This window comes from Pleurodeles waltl, chromosome 1_1 (genome assembly GCF_031143425.1).
Source record: "Pleurodeles waltl isolate 20211129_DDA chromosome 1_1, aPleWal1.hap1.20221129, whole genome shotgun sequence".
NCBI lineage: Eukaryota > Metazoa > Chordata > Amphibia > Caudata > Salamandridae > Pleurodeles > Pleurodeles waltl.
In genome coordinates this window covers 358,330,264-358,349,910 of record NC_090436.1, presented here as the reverse complement: position 1 = coordinate 358,349,910, position 19,647 = coordinate 358,330,264, and the positions used below count along the sequence as shown (strand labels likewise).

Below are 19,647 nucleotides of genomic sequence, written 5' to 3'. Positions count from 1 at the left end.
AAAGTAAACCTTTTAGAGAACAAGCCACTAAAGGTGAAGTAAACTACAATGGATGATCAGGCAAATACATCAGAGGTCAGCCAGGGAACTACTGAATGTAGACAGTAAGAGTCCTTGAAGTGCAAAAGACAGTGCAAAATGCAGGATGTGATAAAAGTGTGACTTAAAGTGATCCAAGCCTTCTGATCTAGATCACTGAATCAATTTGTTCCACTGGTCTGCATAAAATTACTTTGTAGCCTCTGGCAGCCAAGATAATGTCTGCAATTTCATCCAGGAGACTAAAGGATACTATGTATCACTGCTCAATCGCCATGTGTGCAGCTGCAGCATTTGGAGTAGAGAACCTCACCAGCCTGTCCTTCCTATGTAGAATAGAAAGAGGTGGCTGAGTGTTGAGTGTCAGATTCTTCTTGCTTGTTCTGGGGGTGTTAGGGTCAGCCTGACCTTCCTATGCAAAATAGAAAGAGGTAGCTGAGTGTTGAGTGCCAGATTCTTCTTGCTTTTTCTGGGGATGTTAGGATCAGCTGTGCTTCATCAACCTCTACCTTCCACAGGACTTTCAGTGGATGCAGAATCAGTGGCAAAGCATACAGCTGGCCTTGAGACCAGCAGAGCCTGAAGACATCCTCCATGGGTTCACAAACAGAGAAGTGTATGGCACAGTACCAAGGACACTTTCTGTTGTGGGCCACAGCAAATAGGTCCATGGATGGACACCCAGATTTGGAGAAGACCATCTCTGTTAACAGTGTGTAGTTCCAATTCAGGGTCTTTCAGCAAGACACATCTGAAAGTGTTCACTCTCACAATGAGCGATCCTGCCAAATGTGCTGTTATCTAGAAATTTCTCCTTCGCTGCACGCCCAGCACAGTCAGCTTGGCTCCAAACACAGTCTGTGACTCAACATTGCTCTATTGGTTTAAAAAATGGAAAGTGATTGTGATGTTAAACGGAAACTGAATGGTTATCCCTGTTGATGAAGGAAGAAATGCCTTTAATTCAAGGCAGAATGCCCACAGGTCCACCACATTTAGAATGTTGGTGCTGCTCTAATATAGACACAAGGATTGTTCAGTTAGCTGAGCACTCCAATCCAGTAAGGAGGCATGCATGACCATAAGAAGCCTTTCCTCAGGGCGGGCCGAATGGACAACCAATTTAGAGATTGAAGCGGGCCATCCACCTGGTAGGTCTCATGAACCAACTGGAAGATCTACGTTTAAGTCAAGAGATACCCTTTGTGCTGAACCACTGCTGGGGAATCCTCGTCCGCTATGTGGCTTGCAAAACCTGCAATTGATGCAATAGACCAAGAAGCCAAGGAGACTCAAAACCTATAGGACCAGGAGATGTAGAAAGCTCTGTATAATTCTCCTGAACATCCAAGAACCTCTGAGATGGATGAAAGGCCTATATGAGGGATGAGACTTTTCACCATTGATGGTAAAACCTAAGCCATGGAACAGAGTTATAGTGCACCAAAATTGCTTTATGACCAGTGAAGACGATTCACTCTCACTAGCTAGTCATGCAAGCATAGCAATACATGATCTACTGAGCATCTTAATATAGCCAGTGCAACTGCCAGAACGTTCGTGAAGACAAACAAGGCAGTCATTAGCCCAAATGGCAAGTCTACAAACTAGTAGTTCTAAACATACACCTTAGTGAACCTCAGTTAATGTCTGAGAGCAGGGACACCTACCTACCCGTTTGCCTTCCAGGGCTGGCAGAATTTGGCCCAGAAACAACATTTTAAACTTATCCTACTGAATTTACAATTTCAGAAGGCAGAGATCTAGAATGGGTCTTGGACTTCCATCCTTCTAGGGACTAATTAGCAGATGGGGAAAAATACTGCACCCTCCTCTTCCAGAAGCACCACGTCAATTACCCATTTGTTCAGAAAGATCTTCTGCCTCCAGTTTCAAAGGATGATAAAGATTGCATGTCCCAGCAGTAGGAAGAGAGTTCGGGGAAGGGCACAGCCCTAGCAGATCAAAACAGATCACCCAGCAATCTTCCATGATGTACTCCCAAATGGTGGAAAAGTGAGAACACTCTTCCCCCATTAGAAGATGATGCTGTAAAGGGGAGTGTCATAGAGGTTTGGGCTTGAGGGAGAAATTCAGCAGAGGATGGAGGGGAGCTCGATGTGCTGCTTTTCTTTAATGCTAATGTAACTGACTCATAGGAAAAGACAGCTCCAGTGGGCAGGTTGTAGCCCTGCTCTTCTTGAAGCACTCCTGGGACAAGTTGGCTTTCTGGGCATTGTGAGAAATTAGGTTGTTGGTTGAGGGGGGGTATGAGCCCTTCTCGCGCAACAGCCACAATCCATACCAGGGTGAAACACAACACTCACTAAATTAACCTGTTCTTAACCCTTTGGCAGCCTGGCACAGAAGCAGCCAGGCTTAACTTGGAGGCAATCTGTGAAGTATTTATGCAGTACTTAAACATCAATACAGTGAAAACACAGCACAAGAGAAAATCCACACCAATTTAGAAAAATATAGTACATTTTAATATAATAAATTATTTGACACCAAAATAGCAAAAATCCAATCAATAGAACCAGAGTTATGAATTTGTAACTTTTAAAGGGAAAACAGTACCTACAAGATCAAAGCACCAACTGTGGCCATCTAGTTATGTAAGACCGGGGCAAAGTCGAAAGGTATGGCCGACCATGATGGAGCAAAGTTAGGAAACACAAAGTAGATTGGGCCCTTCAAACTTTGATGAATTTTTAAAGAAATATTCTTCAGAAGGTAAAGATCAGAGGAGCAAGGCACCCGTCGGTGTCCAAGGAGACGTTGTCAGGGAGCTACTGGGTGAAGTTGCAGAAATGCTTTCTACATTTGGCCTTAGTCTTTTTTTATAGAAGGTTAAAATCTCCAGGGGGACAAAACTGCAAGCTGTAGACGACGAGGGCACAATGAAGCCGGATAACCCTTCAGCGAGGAGCTGCAAAACAGGATTTGCTGCTGCAGAGAAGCATGTAACTGGAACTCCCACAAAGACAGGCCAAGAGATGATGCACCTTGGGCCGATTGGTAAGTAAGTAGGTCCTGGTTTTTATCTCGGCTCTCAGAGCATGTTTTGGCATTTTCCAAATCCCAAGCTTTGGACTTGGGCTATCTGGGCACCTTTACCACCACTTCCAAGGGTCTATGACTGGAGGGGCACCAATTGGAGGGTAGAGATCACTCAGGTTGGGTCCTGGTGTGGGTTTAAGGTGGTTGATCAGGAGGCCAGCCAACTAGCTCTTTGAGTCACTCTGAAAATCTTGGGTTCAAGCAGGAAATCAGGTCTCAGGCAGCAGGGCAGCTCCCTGAGGCCACTAGGAAGGCTTCAGGGAGCAGGGCAGTCATATTTGTGCAGCAGGGCAGTCCTCAGAGACGTTCCACGGGTCCAGAAATGTATTTAAGCATTGGGCTGAGGGTCCTATTTTCATACCTGGTGCCAGCTTTAAAGTAGAAGAAATGTCTTGAGTCTCCCCCCCCCACCCCCCAACAGAAGTGTCTGGAAATTTTCAACCTCTCTGCCCTGGGGGTTCAATAGCTTAGGCTAGCATGAATGTTTTTGTGTATGAGCTGAGGCACGGTCTTTAGAGTGCAAGTAGGGGTGTGCACGGCTCCGCACCCCCATCATGCTTTAGATGGCCCATGCTCCAACACCCAAGTCCCTCTATTGTGTGGCTGCCTCGGAGGAATACACAAAGGCCAACTGCCAGCTAGTCACGTGACCCAGAAAACAGAGCAGTTAGGCATTTGCGACGCATTATTCTCCATAAAAGGGCCCACAACCACTTCAAGTCGTACTAAGGTTGCCTGCTTGTTTAGACTGCATATGTTTTAAGTTTCAACACCTTTAATTGGACCAACTCAAGTATAAAGATGGCATAGCCCTTCTGCTAGTCCATTCTTCACATCGAAGAAGTTGTGCATTAGTGGAACCATGCTTATGCAAATAAGGTTTCCTTTTACAGCTTTTACATCCTCAGATTGCAAGCAATCTCAAAAAAAGCCTTCTCTGTATTCACAGAAAGACTGACCTCGCCTTAAAACTTCAAACTGTTTCCTGTCCTTTTCTTTTAAATGGCCATCTACTTACTTTTCGTCCTCTGCATGCCACCTCACTTTCAGCACGGCTTACTCTAAATGACATGTTGTTTGCCTTAATATTTATTTTTGTATTTCTGCACATTGCCCACGCCTCAGGGCAAAGTTCACAACCTACCTTTCAAAAAGCAATTCCACTGCAATTTCACAGTAGCTAATCTAATGCTGCTCATCTCTTATTACTGCCAACAATGCGCATGAATTGACATACCACTTCTCTCACTAAAGACTATGCCTAATCTAAATTATTTTAATCTACCACATAGATACAGGTGTAAATGGATGGAATGGTTTACTTAAGACCACAAACCTATTACCAGTTACCAAAAATAACCACTAGAAGCAAAACTAAACTTGGGTTCTGAAGCAGCGTACTGCCCATCGTAAAGCACTGTGATGCCTCGTCAAGGATAGTAAGTGGTATATAAAGGCAACTGCAATACAATACAATATATAATCTTGGAACACCCTAATACTAATACCATAGCACTCAGCAGACAGGCATTTGATTGTCATTCATGCAGGCCGAATAATAATTCCCTTACACTGCTTGACAGTCCTACACCCACGAACAACAAAATTGGTATGATCCCTGTCCATCACCCAGAAATGTACCAGTCCCCAGCATTAAATCATCCATCTGAACAGTCACGGAATAACTGTAGAAATCTTCCACATGCTACTGGCCAAAGGAGGACTTTAATTTAGTCCACCACTGCAGGTTACGACAAGCTACATACTACAACCACTTTTCGATACCGCCCAATGACAATCAGATACAGGATGCTATTAACCAAGTCTATTCCACTAGATATCTCCACCATTTCTTACTCCAGTTTACTTATAGGTGCTCGGGACCATACATTTTAAACAAAATACCTCAGAATGGACAAAGCAGTGAAGTAACTGGTCGGGGCGTAGCCTGGTGTGGGGATTTGGGTGGGCGCAGTTTGTGGTGTGACATCACCTAATAATGGCATTCTTGGCTTAGTGGTTGGGTCTGGGCCCCTGTGAGTCGGGTCTACCATGTCTGTGTCAGTTTTTCTCATTGTGAGCTAAGACTGAAAGACAGCTTTAATGTAAACGGGAGCGAGAGATACACATCGAGAGACGGAATTTAAAAATGTGAAACCAGATAACCTGGACTCAATTCTGGCTTCCCTTGTTGTCCAAATTGCGTGATCCTATGCAAATATTTATCTTACAGAGCCTCCTTTTTCTTTATCACAAATGAGAGCACTTTTAAATACTTCCGCTCCGGTTGTGCGTGGTACAAGCACCATAATGTTGCACAAACTGTAATAAGAATCTAGGCGATGTTTAGGGGTTACATGATTACTGAATTGCCTCTTAGTTCACTAATTGCACTGCTAGTGGGGGGAAGGGGCATGAGCCATGAATGTTTCTAAAATCTATCACTTTTAATAAATGTCTGTCTATGCAGTAACTGATGGTCTAAGGTGAAAAAACTTTGGCATGTTAAAGCAATACTCTTTTTATTTGTGAAGAGACTGTATTATAGTTTTACACTATGTTTGGTGCACGACATGCAGACCAAACGTTTTCATGGGCCGGTTTGTGCACAGACTCTACAGGCAAGCCAGATCCATGGTTTGGCTGCATGTACTCCTCTATTTACAATTTCAGCTTCATACATGGGGCCACCAGTCACTAGATAAAATGTTTTGTAAAATGTGAGGACTAGAAACATAGGGCTCTGCCCACATGCACCAATTTTACAACTCTTGTGGCAGAGCAAAAGAATAGTTTGTGCAGTGAAAAAAAAAATTTAAATAACTGATGCTAGTGCAGGAACTACAGGCCGTTGCACTGCACATGACCATAGTCATGAGTTTAAAACGAGAACTACCAGGCCCAGGTCAGATAGTCAGGAGCATAGCTTCTGCGGGAGATGATGGTGTGACACCTTTTAAATGTATTCTTGGTGTGGTAGTTGAGTCTGAGAGCCCCTGAGTCAGTTGTGTGTCAGTGTTGGTTATTCTCATTGTTTTCATTTCACTAAGATGTTTTAACTTGTTCAATTTTTAGAGCAAGATCTTAAATAAATATATATATATATATATAGTGATCGATTTACCAAAAACGTAGTAAATCTGTACCCATAGAAGTACTCCTATAATGGGTGTAAATTCACTAAGTTTGGGAATTCACAAACATTGGCAGTAGTAGGCTTGGAAAGATGCACCATTCTCATGTTTCCAGGCATACTACTGACAATCAAACTCTAAAAATGTGATGGGATGAATGCCTACAAATAGTCCAACCAGTGACAATCACTCAGGACAGCATTCCAACCTACTATATTTCGCCCACTGTTCCACCTCAGACTGAGGCCCATCTAGTGCAATTAGTACTGACCCTGCTCCTCATGGAAACAATCAATCCCGACCCCTGGTCATCTCAGCCTGCCACCCTGCAGCCCACTGCTTTTTAATTGGGAAATTTAAGATCACCCCTCTCCCCACGACCCCCAACTCTCAATGACTGAGCTACCGGGTGGTAACTAGGTAAGTGGGCAACGATTATAACAAATATCATAAAAGGACATGCAGAGTTGCTAAAAGTCGATACCTTAATGAAAACCATAAACTGTGCTCCTCTCTCTCATACCTCTTCATTAATCACGCAGCTAAGATCCATCTCCTCCTACACCACGATAACCGCATTTCGATGGGCATCACACACAAACCATGAAACTTCAAAACAAAGACAGCATGCTTCCAACCACACACCCTGCAGTGTGTTAACCTTGTATGCAAGCGCTTCAGTGCCACACAAAGCTGAAGGAAGCTCTATGTAAATGTTGCAATACAATTTAATAAATACTAAAGCATAGACAATTTATAAAGATATCTGTTTCATATTTTTAAAAAAACATGAAAACATTTACAATCAATTTAATGGCAAAGGGTAGGTACCAGGTGTTCCAAATAAGACTGAAATTGGAAAAAAGTCAAATGTGCAAAAACGCCTTGGTATTCTGATAACTCTGGCCTTCCAGGGAAAAGAACGAAATGTCCTTTTAAGTCGAAGAAACAATTACACTTTCATTAGTATTCCAGCCTGGTTATTTTTTAAATGCTTATCTTGATGGTACCATGAGTAGAGACTGGATGCGGCGTTTGCAGAAATGAAACTTAACAGTCCTGAATTTCAGGAACACAAAGTGCTTCTATTTAGGGTGGATTAAGATGGGAGCGAGGGAAGGGGGTAAACGAAAGGTGACACAAAGATATCTAGTTTGTACTACAGAAAAACGTAAAAGAGAGTATAGCTTATCTTTAAAAGCGGTTTTTCTGAATGATAGGATGACTCCTGCAGATTGCTGCTTACTTGAATCTCTTTTGAAACAACAAATGGGATCTATTTTTTCCTTATCTACTAACCTTCACCGGTATCACGTGGAGTAGGACTGTTTTAACAGCAGCGTCTCTCTGCTCCACTTGAAGAGATGGGTCGACTGCTGTATCATACAAAACCTGAGCCGGTGTCATAAGTTAAATCACTTTTCCATATCCGAAAGATATTTGTTCATAAAAAGGGCATAAGCAAACAAAGGATTTTACTGCAGAATAATTACCTGAACATTGCCAATGCAGTTCCCACAGATGAAAGCGTTTGATAAAAGTCTAATTTCGATTGCAAAGCTTTCATTTAAAACTCAGATTGAGCAGGGCTCTCCATCTCTAGATGTGTTCTAAGAAATAGTGAGGCGAAGACCAATTTGAAGAGTTACAAACAGAGAGAAAGTCACAGTTCTATCCTATGTGGAATGAGACATACTACCTTCAAAAGAAGGTTTGTGAGCCAAAGCAAAACAGTGTCTCACTGTCCAATGTGAAACAGTATACTTTCAAACAACAATCTATTTTTGGTCCTGGAAAAAAGACATGTTACTCTTAGAAAAGTCATTTGCGCTTTTATACAAAGACGTTCATAGCCCTTCTTGGGCTAATATAGGGCGTCTCATCTCCTCTTTAGGAGAACAAGTAGGGTTTAGGAAGGCTGGAAGAAAAGCTTGAAACACCACTTTAGATACAAAAAAAAAATATACCAAGAAAGCTTCTCTCTAAGAAAATAAATTTAGATAGCAAGAATGCAGTTGTTCCAATGGAAATCACAAGTTGGGCCACAAAAGGCTTTTGAGGGTGGGGTGGGGATAGCTAAACTTCTAAGAATTTGTTGGAAAGGGAATGACCCATGCATGCTTTTAAGGGCATGCACTCCTGCCCTAATTAAACTCAATCGTAGTTTTAAATTGTATCTTGTCAGGCTGAGGCCTACGCTATTTGAACAATTCTGAGGGTCAGAATTTCGGTATGGGGTCTGGAGTGGTGCACTAAGCGTGCCTTTTTGGGTATGAAAATACTGACCATATCTCAGGACATAATGATAGAGAAGTAGTGGCAATGTACCATTTTTCTGACCTGTAGTATATGACAGGCATTTTTTCTGATCTTGGAAACAGAGATGTCTACCAGTTTCAGTAGCTGAATTTCAGCTACCATGATGTGCACGGACCCTGCGCTGGCATTTCTGAGTGAGTGGTGTGTGCTTGGGGAGTATATATGTTGACTGGTGGTGCAACTCCATGTTGAAGGTAGGTGTGTAACCAGAGGCTAATGGGATCCATTATCCCACTAGCAATACAAAATGGAGGCTGAATGCCAGCCTCCCCATACTAGCAAAGGCAATCCTGAGCTTTGGGCTAAGTAACAGTAGGGTGTTAAAGAATGGATACAGAGCTTATTTAGTTATGCAGCAGTGACCTTTGTAGCAAATCCTGCTCCGTCTTCTGCGTCTTCCTGAACACCACCATTCACCTTGATAGAAAGTGGGTAAAGTGGAGGCAGAGATCTCCTTTGTTGAGCAGGGGGAATCATTCAGGTAAGGTATGCCTCTTTGACTCTTCCAAGAGGTGCTACGCCCAACTGATGATGGCTGGCAGGTGTAAGGTTTTCTTGCACAACTGTGCTCATGGTTTAGATGCTCCAATTGGAGACACTCTTTTTTGCTACCTGCTGTGCAACCATCACATGAAACAAATTAAGCGTCTGCTCTGCAGACATGCTAAGAGGGGGAAGGCTTTGGACAATTTCCATGACCCCAACACTGAAATCAACACTCCCTGTCTGCAACACGGCTATGCAAGTGTGACTGAAACTTCCCTTCTTGGTTCTAGAAGTGTCATTGACCAAAGAGGTGGAACACTGCAGAGTACCAGAGAAATTCAGGAGATCCAGGGCTGCTGCCACTGACAGCCAGACTCTAAGAGGTGAGGGACATCATCTGAAATGTCAGCAAGGAAAGGATGGAGAAACTGTTGAATTGTCTTTGTACTGGAGCCTGCATGGCCTGCGGAGAGGAGGAAGAGACTGCTTAGAGGAGCTTAGCCATTGTGTCAGAATGTAAAGAATATCCTAGAAGCAGGGACTAGCTTGGGATTGACCCAGGTATTGGCCCGAGTGCTGGACTAGCTCTTCCTGACCCCCTGATCATTGCTAAATCATCACTGATGAGCTGCATCCAAGACGGAGAAAAGAGAGTGGGAGAGAGAGCAGAGATGAAAGACTGCTGAAGTGGGACTCCCTGCCTCCAGATTGCAGCCTAACCATAACCGGCATGCTGTGCTAGCCAAGAAGAAGGCGAGTTTGAGAGTTCATAATCACATCTGTGGTCGCTAAACATGGCACCTGATAGCCTGTGCTGATTGCCAAAGACTGAAGAATCACCAGTGGTCAAGAATGGACTCTTCACTTGTTTGTGTAGGAGGCTTTCATTTCACTAAGAAGTCCTGCTCTACACTGGAGCCTGCACCTGAACCTGCTGTGCAATTATGATGTAGCTCCCGAACAATATTAGAGGAAGGCAATGCCAATGCATGCACACTCCGGAGTGAGAGTCCTATGCTGTGACCTCGCTTCCACTACATTCAACTCCTGCTCATTTGAACTCGTGCTCAGCAGATACTGGTACTTTTGGGGCTTTAAGAGAAGCTATGGTGGGGATACCAGTAACTGCGGCATTGACGGACAGGCCTATGGGCCACTAACACAGAAGTCTGCCTGTGCCATTCACAGTGTTGCATGTGTTCGATTATTCTAAGCCTGATATGTCTTTAGCACATTTTCCCTGATAAAACGGTTACATAAACCTTTGCCCACTGGCATATTCCTTTGTGTAGTATTTGGCTTTGAGATAATAAACCATATGTCTTTGTAACTGTTTAAGTTCTACGCCCACAACTCTTCCCTGAGAAGACCTTGACTCCTCGCCACTCTACTCTGGAGGTCAAGTATTGAAAGGATGCACTTAGTGTTCAGTCTGCAGTACCATAGTAGATCTGTCCATGGGACAGCAGTGGTAAAAGGTCTCAACCTCCACAGTTGTGGCTCAGTAACCCATGTTTGCCTCAGGGCTCCCTAATGCATTCTGACAAAAATGTAACAAAAAATGCTAATTTAGCCGCTACTCAGGTTAAAATAAACAAGCCAAAACAGGAGGTAAATAACTTTTAACCAAAATTATGAGCCTTTACAACAAGTACAACTACAAATTGCAAAATATGAATTACCTGAGCCCTGAAAAGAATCTGTGGACCATTCAGCACATTAAGCAACAAAAATAGACCACCTACCAAAACACAACATCTAGTTCAACAGCCTATGAGCCACTCAAAGAGCCTCAAACAAACATTGTAAAGTACAATAAGCAGAGAGCACTAACATTCCAAGTTTCAGGCTCCAAGGTTGAGCATGTTGTGGTTTGGTTGGAACAATTGCAAACTACTCCCTTCTTATGTCATGAGATCTTCCCTCTAGGGGAGTAAGCAAGCAGGTGTCAGACTTTGAAAAAGTAGGTCCAACTACCAATAGGGAGCAATCAAAATCATCTCTTGTGACACCAGATTTTGCAAATCTCTGGGCAACAGAAGACGTGGAATGCATAAAGTAGACCGAACTTTCATTTCAGCAGTAGAACATCTCCCAAAAATCCTTCAATGGATACTTCCTCGAAGAAAACCAAGGAAAAACATTGCTGTCCTTGGTCGCAAAAAATATCTATATCAGGATACCCAGACTCTTGTAATACCTCTGAAACCACCACTGTGAGAAAGTATGAGTCAACGATTTCTGAAAACACCTGCTCAAAAACTTTTCCTTCTCAGTCTCACTCCTGGTAAACGATCTACTGACAGAGCAATCTGCCTCTACACAGGCCATTGTAAAAACATCTACAGCTTCTGAGAGCTGAGCACAAAAACGCACACATCACTACTTATTGAGGCACCACACTGTAATGGTGTTGTCCATCAACAATTGTACCCTCTGCCTTGTACTGCGGGTGAGGCAACTTTGAAGGCTAAACTGAACTCCCTCAACTCTATAATATTTATGTGGAGATTCCTTATTTGGACTGACCATAAGGCATTGAAGTACAAGTTCGGTAACAATATATCTGGTAGAGACATATTCTAGTTGTAGATTCCTTACCTCAGAATTTTCCCCCAGGCATCAGACTGGATCTAGAGATTTTTCTTCGAGCAATATCCTTGTGCGTCATCAGGTGGCGTTGGTCGACTCCGCAGGTGTCGTAGTCACTGTGATGAAGTCGGGAGTAGTACATAGATGCTGCCTCAGCGCAGTGACAACAGTTTCTTTTCACGACTTTCCATGCCAAAGCGCAGGGCAGCGAAAAACACTGACATTAATGCGCCACAGCTAAAGCCCTGAATGGGGAAGCCCCGTCCCTAGAAATCAGTTCTCAACCGGGAAGGATGGGTGGGTCGGCAAGGAATCTGCAACTCGAATATGTATCTACTAAATATATAGTTACCGAAGGTAAGTAGCTTGTACATCTGATAGAGACTTCTAGTTGCAGATTCCTTACCTTAGAATAGATACCTAAGCAATGTCATCCTCAGAGGTGGGGTGTGAACCAAGATCATACTAGAAAGTCCTGCAGGACCGAACAACCAAAGTAGTCGTCCCTACGGACCTGCCTGTCCAGGCAGCTATGTTTAGTAAATGTGTGCAGGGATGCCCACGTTGATGTCTGGCAGATATCCAGGACAGGAACTCCACGCTAACGCTGTGGAAGCAGTAGTTGATCTGGTGGAATGAGAGCGCAAGCCCTCAGGGGGTTGCTTCTTTGCCAAAGCATAGCACATCTTGATGCAAAGAAGGACCCATCGCCAGACGGTACGTTTTTGCACCGCCTTCCCTTTTTTTGCACCCACATATCCAACAAACAGTTGATCGACCACCGAGAAATCTTTAGTACTATTGAGATAGAACGCCAATGTTCTTTTGGATCCAGGCGGTGGAGTGTATCCTCCTCATGAGAAGGATGTGGCGATGCGTAAAAAGTAGGCAAAGTGATGGACTGACCTACATGAAAAGGTGTAACAACTTTCTGAAGGAAGGAAGCCTTAGTGTGTAAAACCAGTTTGTCAGGGTGCATAGACAAAAATGGGGGCTTATGAGATAGAGCCTGAAGCTCATTCATTCTGCGAGCAGAAGTGATGGCAACAAGAAAACAGTTTTGAAAGTAAGGAGCTGTAAGGGACAACTGTGCATCAGCTCAAAAGGAGCACACATTAAGTAAGTAAGGACAAGATTGAGGTCCCAATGAGGCATGATAAAAGGAGTGGGAGGAAGCAAATGCGTGAGGCCTTAAGGAATCTAATAACAATAGGAGACTTCAAAAGTGAAGGCTGATCAGGCAACTTAAGAAAGGCTGAAATAGCCGATAAAGAGCCTTTAAGGGTGCCCAAAGCAGAGCCCTGCTGGGCCAAAGAAAGAATGAACAAAAGTACCTCAGAAAGAGGAGCAGAGAGGGGATCAACAGTTTGTTGGTACACCATGCCACAAATTTATGTTGTATACCGTTTTGGTGGAGGGATGCCTGGCTGCCATGATTACATCATAGACTTCGGTGGAAGGTCAAAAGCTGTCAACTGCCGCCGCTCAATCTCCATACATGAAGGCAGAGATTGGACAGGTTCGGATGGAGAACCGTCCCCTGTTGCTGTGACAGAAGATACTCCCGAAGAAGAAGTCTGAGTGGAGGATCAGTGACCATGCTCAGTAGCTCTGGATACTATACCCTCTGTCCCCAATCCGGAGCCACCAAGATTACTTGGGCCCGGTCGTTCTTGATCTTCTTGAGAACTCTGGACAGAAGTGGTATGGGCATAAAGGCATACATGAGGCAGGAGGTCCACTCAAGACTAAAATGGTCACCGAGCAAGTGCCACCTTGGAAACTCCAACGTGCAAAACAGCTGACATTGTACGTTCTCTGCAGAGGCGAACAGATCTAACCAAGGCTCTCCAGACTGCTGGAAGAGCCATTGCGCCACCTCCGGATTGAGACGCCATTCATGATTGGCTATGCATCGACGGCTGAGTTTGTCTGCTCAGGCGTTCTGAGAGCCCACCAGATGTTGAACCACCAGGGTGATGTCCTGATGTGCCAGCCATGTCCAGAGTCAGAGCGCCTCCTGACAAACGGTCCAGGACCCCACTCCTCCTTGTTTGTTGCAGTACCACATTGCAGTAGTGTTGCCCGTGAACACTTGAACCACTTTCCCTTTGAGAAATGGAAGGAACGCTTTCAAACCAAGCCTGATTGCCTGGAGCTCCAGAAGACTGATATGGAGTCCAGATTCCACCGGGGAGGCCACTGATCTCTGCCTCTCCCATGTGGTCGCCCCATCCCAGAAGTGATACGTCCTTCACTATGGGTAGGTCTGGTTGGGGAAGGTAGAGGGATCTGCCGTTGACCCAATGCCAATTCGAAAGCCACCACTGTAGGTCTTTCGCATTCCGCTCTGAGATCTGGACCATATCGGACAGTTTTCCCTGATGCTGCTCCCACTGGAACTTCAAGTCCCACTGTAGAGCCTGCATTTGCCATCTGGCATGGGTCACTAACAGGATGCAGGAGGCCATGAGGCACAGCAGCCTCAGAGTCAGTCTCACCAAAACCAAAGATAGAGGATGAAAGATAGGAATCATAGCCTGAACATCCAGGACTCACTTTTCGGGAGGATAGGCCCGAAACTGGACTGTATCCAGAACAGCTCCAATGAAAGGGAGCTTCTGAGAGAGAGTCAGGTGTGACTTCGACACGTTTATAGTGAACCCTGGCGTGTGCAGGAGGTTCGCCGTAGTCTGAAGGTGGGAGATGACTTTCTGGGGCGAGTCCACATTCAACAGCCAGTCATCAAGGTAGGGGAAGACTGAAACCCCCAACCTGCGCAGGTGAGCTGCAACCACTGCCGTCACTTTTGTAAACACCCAAGGGGCGCTAGTAAGCCCAAAGGGGAGCACAGTAAATGTAAAGTGCTTGTGACCTACCACGAAGCATAGGTAATGTCTGTGAGCAAGCAGAATGGGAATATGGAAATAGGCGTCCTCCAAATACCCAAAAGGACATTAGTGAGGGCTTCATTGAATGGAAGAAGAGGATCAGAGGTGTGAGCCCCTGGTTGAAGCACCTCCATCACAAGATCAGACCTGACCTGAACAGTAGGCAGCTGAAGGCCGAGGACTTCAGCTGCCCTACTGCCCACCATGGAATAAGTAGCGCCCTCCGCCATAGCCACAGTAGGAGGAGACAGCATGCGCTCAGGCGAAGACTATCTTCACCCATCATCACCCAGAAGAGGCCTGGTTGGGCCACCACTTTTGGTGATAAGTGATTTTTCATATCATTTGTCCAGTTTTTTTAACGTATAGCATTGTCACCTCTTCTCTGCCGTTCCCTAAAGTGGAAACACAAGGCCGCATCTAGCCAGCCTCCTGCTGCAAGGGGCTCTACTATTGGCAATTTCCTTGCTCAAGCGGTAAGGTTTTTTTTTTAAGGAAACAGAGCTGGCCAAGAGGTGTCTCTCCTCAGCCAGAGTTATCAATGTACCAATACACAGGCTACCAGTCCATTAGGTATCTTCCCCACATCTCGCAGCTTTGGATGATCTCCATAATGCCCCAGAACCACTGGTGTACCCTCAGTCTTCCAGTGAGAAAATACCACTGGTTAATGGTTCTGCCTAAGATGAGCTGCAGTCTCCTGGGGCTAGCTTACAGAAGGGTACCCTGACAAAAAATAAATATAGGAGTGGAACAGGGAAAAAGCCAAGTAAAAAATACAAAACCCCCACCTCCAAATATAGGTTCCTAATAAAGAATCCAAAGAAAAAAATATCCAAACGGTTCCAACGTCAAATAATTCCAATTTTTTACTGTCACATCGCTCAAACAGAATAATCTAAATCAAAAGCTTATTATAATAACAATGCATTGCTGAATTATTGTCAAAAGCAACCACCTCCCTCTCTCTAAAAGCAATATCGCTCATCCATGTACACTCACACCTTTCATACACGCAAATCAGTCCATGTAATAAAACTCTGTAACGCCATAAACACTTCTTCTAAAAAATACAAAGCAATTGCATAATTAATGTCACATACATGGTATTCATAATTGAAACACAATCCTAGACATGTGAGCAATATTACTTCGTTATGTAATGCACATCCCCAGTATATAAAACAAGGAATACGATTCATCCATGAGAACTGCACTATCTGATATGATAATCACAAACTATTATTATGAAAATACTAGTAGTCCCAATTTGGGTACCTCATGCACCTCTTATTTCCATTAAAAAATCAAAGGTACAATAAAGCAATGCATAAGAGCCCTCCATAAAATGTACAATCTCCACAATTTGTGATCTCAACTGGAAGGCTGTTACAGAAATGCCAATACATAAGAGTCCTTTGTAAAATACCTAGGGCCAGATGTAGCAAGCCGTTTGCATGTCGCAAACTGCGAAAAACGCAGTTTGCGCCATGCAAACGGCCTCCCGCGATGCTCATTCCCAAATTGCGAGTCGGTACCGACTCGCAATTTGGGAATGCGACTCGCAAATAGGAAGGGGTGTTCCCTTCCTATTTGCGACTCGCATCGCAATTCAGACTTGCTTTGTGACCGCGAATCCGGTCGCAAAGCAACTCGGAGTTACCACCAGTGTCACACTGGTGGTAACTCATTCGCAAAAGGGAAGGGGTCCCCATGGGACCACTTCCCCTTTGTGAATGTCGACAAAAATATTTTTTCAGAGCAGGCAGTGGTCCTATGGACCACTGCCTACTCTGAAAAAACTAAACCAAATGATTTCGGTATTTTTTTCATTTTGCAACTCGTTTTCCTTTAAAGAAAACGGGCTGCAAAATGAAAAAAAAAACTGCTTTATTTAAAAAGCAGTCACAGACATGAAGGTCTGCTGACTTCAGCAGGCCACCATCCCTGTGAGTGCAGGGACTCGCTATGGGGTCGCAAAATGCGACCCACCTCATTAATATCAATGAGGTGGGTCTTTGCGACCCCATAGCGAGTGGCAGAAGGTGTCTGAGACACCATTCTGCATATGCTTTTGCATGTCTGAAATTGCGAGTCGCACAGACTCGCAATTTCAGACTCGCAAAAGCATATCTTGCTACATCTGGCCCTTAATCCCCAAAATTTATAGTCTCAACTGGAAGGCTGTTGTAGGAGTGCCGAAGCGCGTTTCAGTGCCATGAGAACGGATGGCCTCGCACCTTCCTCAGGGAACATACAATGTTGACTTCCAAACTAAAAATCCCCAGAGGGAGAAGGGATCCCCATCATCTCAATATCTGGGTGCAACACGTGGTCCTGGTTCATCATCTGAAGGAAAGGCGTTGTTGTCTATGGAATGAGAGGATTCTCCAAAAGGAGAAGTAGTTCCGGCCACATGGAGGCTATCAGGATTATCCTGCAAGGATCTTCGTGAAAACCTTTGGAATGAGGAGAAAGGGCAGAAAAGCGTAAGCATGCATCCCGAACCACGCCATCGAAAATGCATTCCCCCATGATCCAAAGGATAGGCATTTGGTGTTCTGGGGAGTTGCAAATAGGTCTAAATTTGCCCCACTGTGAGAAAACTTGGTTAAGAATTTCCTGATCCACTTTCCACTTGTGGCCAGATGTCATTAATCTGCTGAGTGTGTCTGTTATCGCGTTCTGATTTCCTGGAACGTGCTCTGCCCATAGATACACCCTGTGCCTGATGGACCAGTTCCAGAAATCTTACGACTCTTCAGAAAGGAGAAGTGATTGGGTGGCATCTTGTTTGTTTATATAGTACACTGTTGTTGTTGTGTTGTCTATACATACAAGAACTGCAGAGTTCTTTATTTTCAGAAGGAAAGCCTGCAAGTGTGTACTGCCTTGAACTTGAGCAGATTGTTGCAGCAGTGCCAGTGAGGTTTTTTCCATTTGCCGCTAACTTGTTCGTCCTGAAGGTACACTCCAATCCCCTCCAGGGGAGCATCAGTGGTGATGACCAATGGAGAGGGTAGACTGAGGAATGACAGGCTGACTGACAGGAGTGATTGTCGTGTCCAGCACAACAGGGCTGTGACCTGGAGTGACCCTGATGATGTCATCGAAAGAGCCTGTGGCCTGTATCCACTGGCTGTTTAGTTCTTCTTGAAGGGGTCTCATTCTTAGCCAGCAGAACAGATCTAGGGGAATGCATGATGACATTATCCCCAACAGTAATTTGTAGAGGTGCAGTGAAAGAAACTTTTTTCTTTGGATCCACTTTGCCAATGATATCAGCCTTGGTTGTCTTTCTGACGTGGGGGATGCCTTGTTGAGCATAGTGACTAGTACTGCTCCCAAGGTTATGTTCCTTGAGGATTGAAATACCAACATTTTCACATTCAGCATGATACCCAACTCAATGAATAGGTCTATGCAGGCTGCTGCTGATCTTTGCGTTGCTTGCCTGGAATGAGCCCTGACAAGCTAATCGTCTAATTATGGGAACACGTGATGTCTTTGTTGCCTAAAGAATGCTGCTACTAGCACAATGGCACTTTGTGAATTTCTGGGTGGCTAACTTCAGGCCAAAAGAAAGAACCCTGGACTGGTAGTGGCAGACGGCTACTTCGAACCTTCGGAATCTCCTGTGGGATGGATGGGGATGTGATCTCCGAGTTTGAGGATTAGATGCCACTCCTTCAACTTTTTGTGGACCAAGAAGAAGCAGGAATAGAATCCCTTCCCTCTCTGTGAAAAAGGAACTCTCTCTATCTCCCCCTCCTTGAGCATGGTCAGTGCTTCCAATTTGACTAGTTGCAGATGCTTTGGAATAGAGGTGCGAGGGGGATTTGATGGTGGGATCTGGCTGAATTGAATAAGGTGCAGGACTCACTGGCCCGATGTCATATCTTGCCAGCGCTGAATGTAAGAGGATGTTCTTCCTCCTAGTCTGAATGTCGAGGGCATCAAATGGGAGTTCTAATATATTGTTTTGTAACTTAGGTCTAAATGAGGTTGCTTTGAGCCACCCTTGCCTCCTAAGTACAGCAGCCCCTGCAAGCTGTCTGAAAGCAGTATTGGCGACATCCAAGGCACAATCTATCACTTCCGATGAAGTGCGTTCAGCCTCCTGTAGGATCTTTTTGGCTCTGCTTTCGGCCTCTTCTGGTAAATGATCTAGATACTGTGCAATGTCGGCTCATAGTTTTTTTAAAATTCTTTTTATTTTGAAACATTTGCTCAGTGCAAGGAAATTGATATATTTTAAACCATGAATTTTGATCATTGGCCATAAGAAAAATAAGGCACAAAAATAATAGTGTATTGCATTTGTAAATCTCAATGACCCACTGAACATATTACCGCTTTGCATTGTCCACCCCACCCATATTTTCTTAGTGGAATATATATTTCTAGTCTTGTCTGGCCCCTGGTCCGACCCATAATAATTATTCACGATTCCCTGTAAACACCCCATTGAGTCCAGCTTTTGTCTTATTTTCTAGGGCAGCCCGACTCTGATTTATCACCTGTTCTGCCTGTTGACACCAATCCATGTTGGCCTCCCATTCTTGGATATTCAAGGGTCTGATTGTTCCCCACGCCCTTGTGATGCCTCTGTTTGGCACTCCCACTGCTAGCATCAACCAATTCTTCTGATGTCTAGGCCACATTTCTTCCCCCATTATGTGTAGGACCAGCCATCTGGCTTCAAGTGGTAGAGTGAGGCCGGTTACTTGTGCCATAATGTGTACAAGCTGTTTACATTATTGTTGAATTATGGGGCAGCCCCAAAGGATATGGAGAAATTAACCCACCATTCTGCACCCTCTGTTACACAGGTCTGAGTCACAGTAGCCCATACGATGCAGGAGGGATCTGGAGTAGTACAATCTATGGAAGATTTTAAGTTGTATCAGGTGGAAACGGGCACGTATTGCCACCTCTCTGGGATTCTGAAGGGCTTCCAACCAGTTGTCAGCCTCTTTAAGAACCACATCCCCCTCCCATGGCTCATGCAGAGATCACAAAGGATTAGGAGAGTTGTTCATCAGTTTTATATAGGTCAGGGAGATCGCTTTTTCTGAAATAGGGTCCAACAACAGCCGATCTTCCAAACGAGTCGACTTAGG

The 19,647-nt window shown here is 44.5% G+C and overlaps 1 protein-coding gene across 1 annotated transcript in view; it reads right to left on the bottom strand.

Moving 5' to 3' along the window:
• CWC27 (CWC27 spliceosome associated cyclophilin) overlaps positions 1-19,647 on the bottom strand; it is a 998,568-nt gene that overhangs the window by 83,887 nt on the left and 895,034 nt on the right. The gene's annotated exons all lie outside the window — the stretch shown is intronic.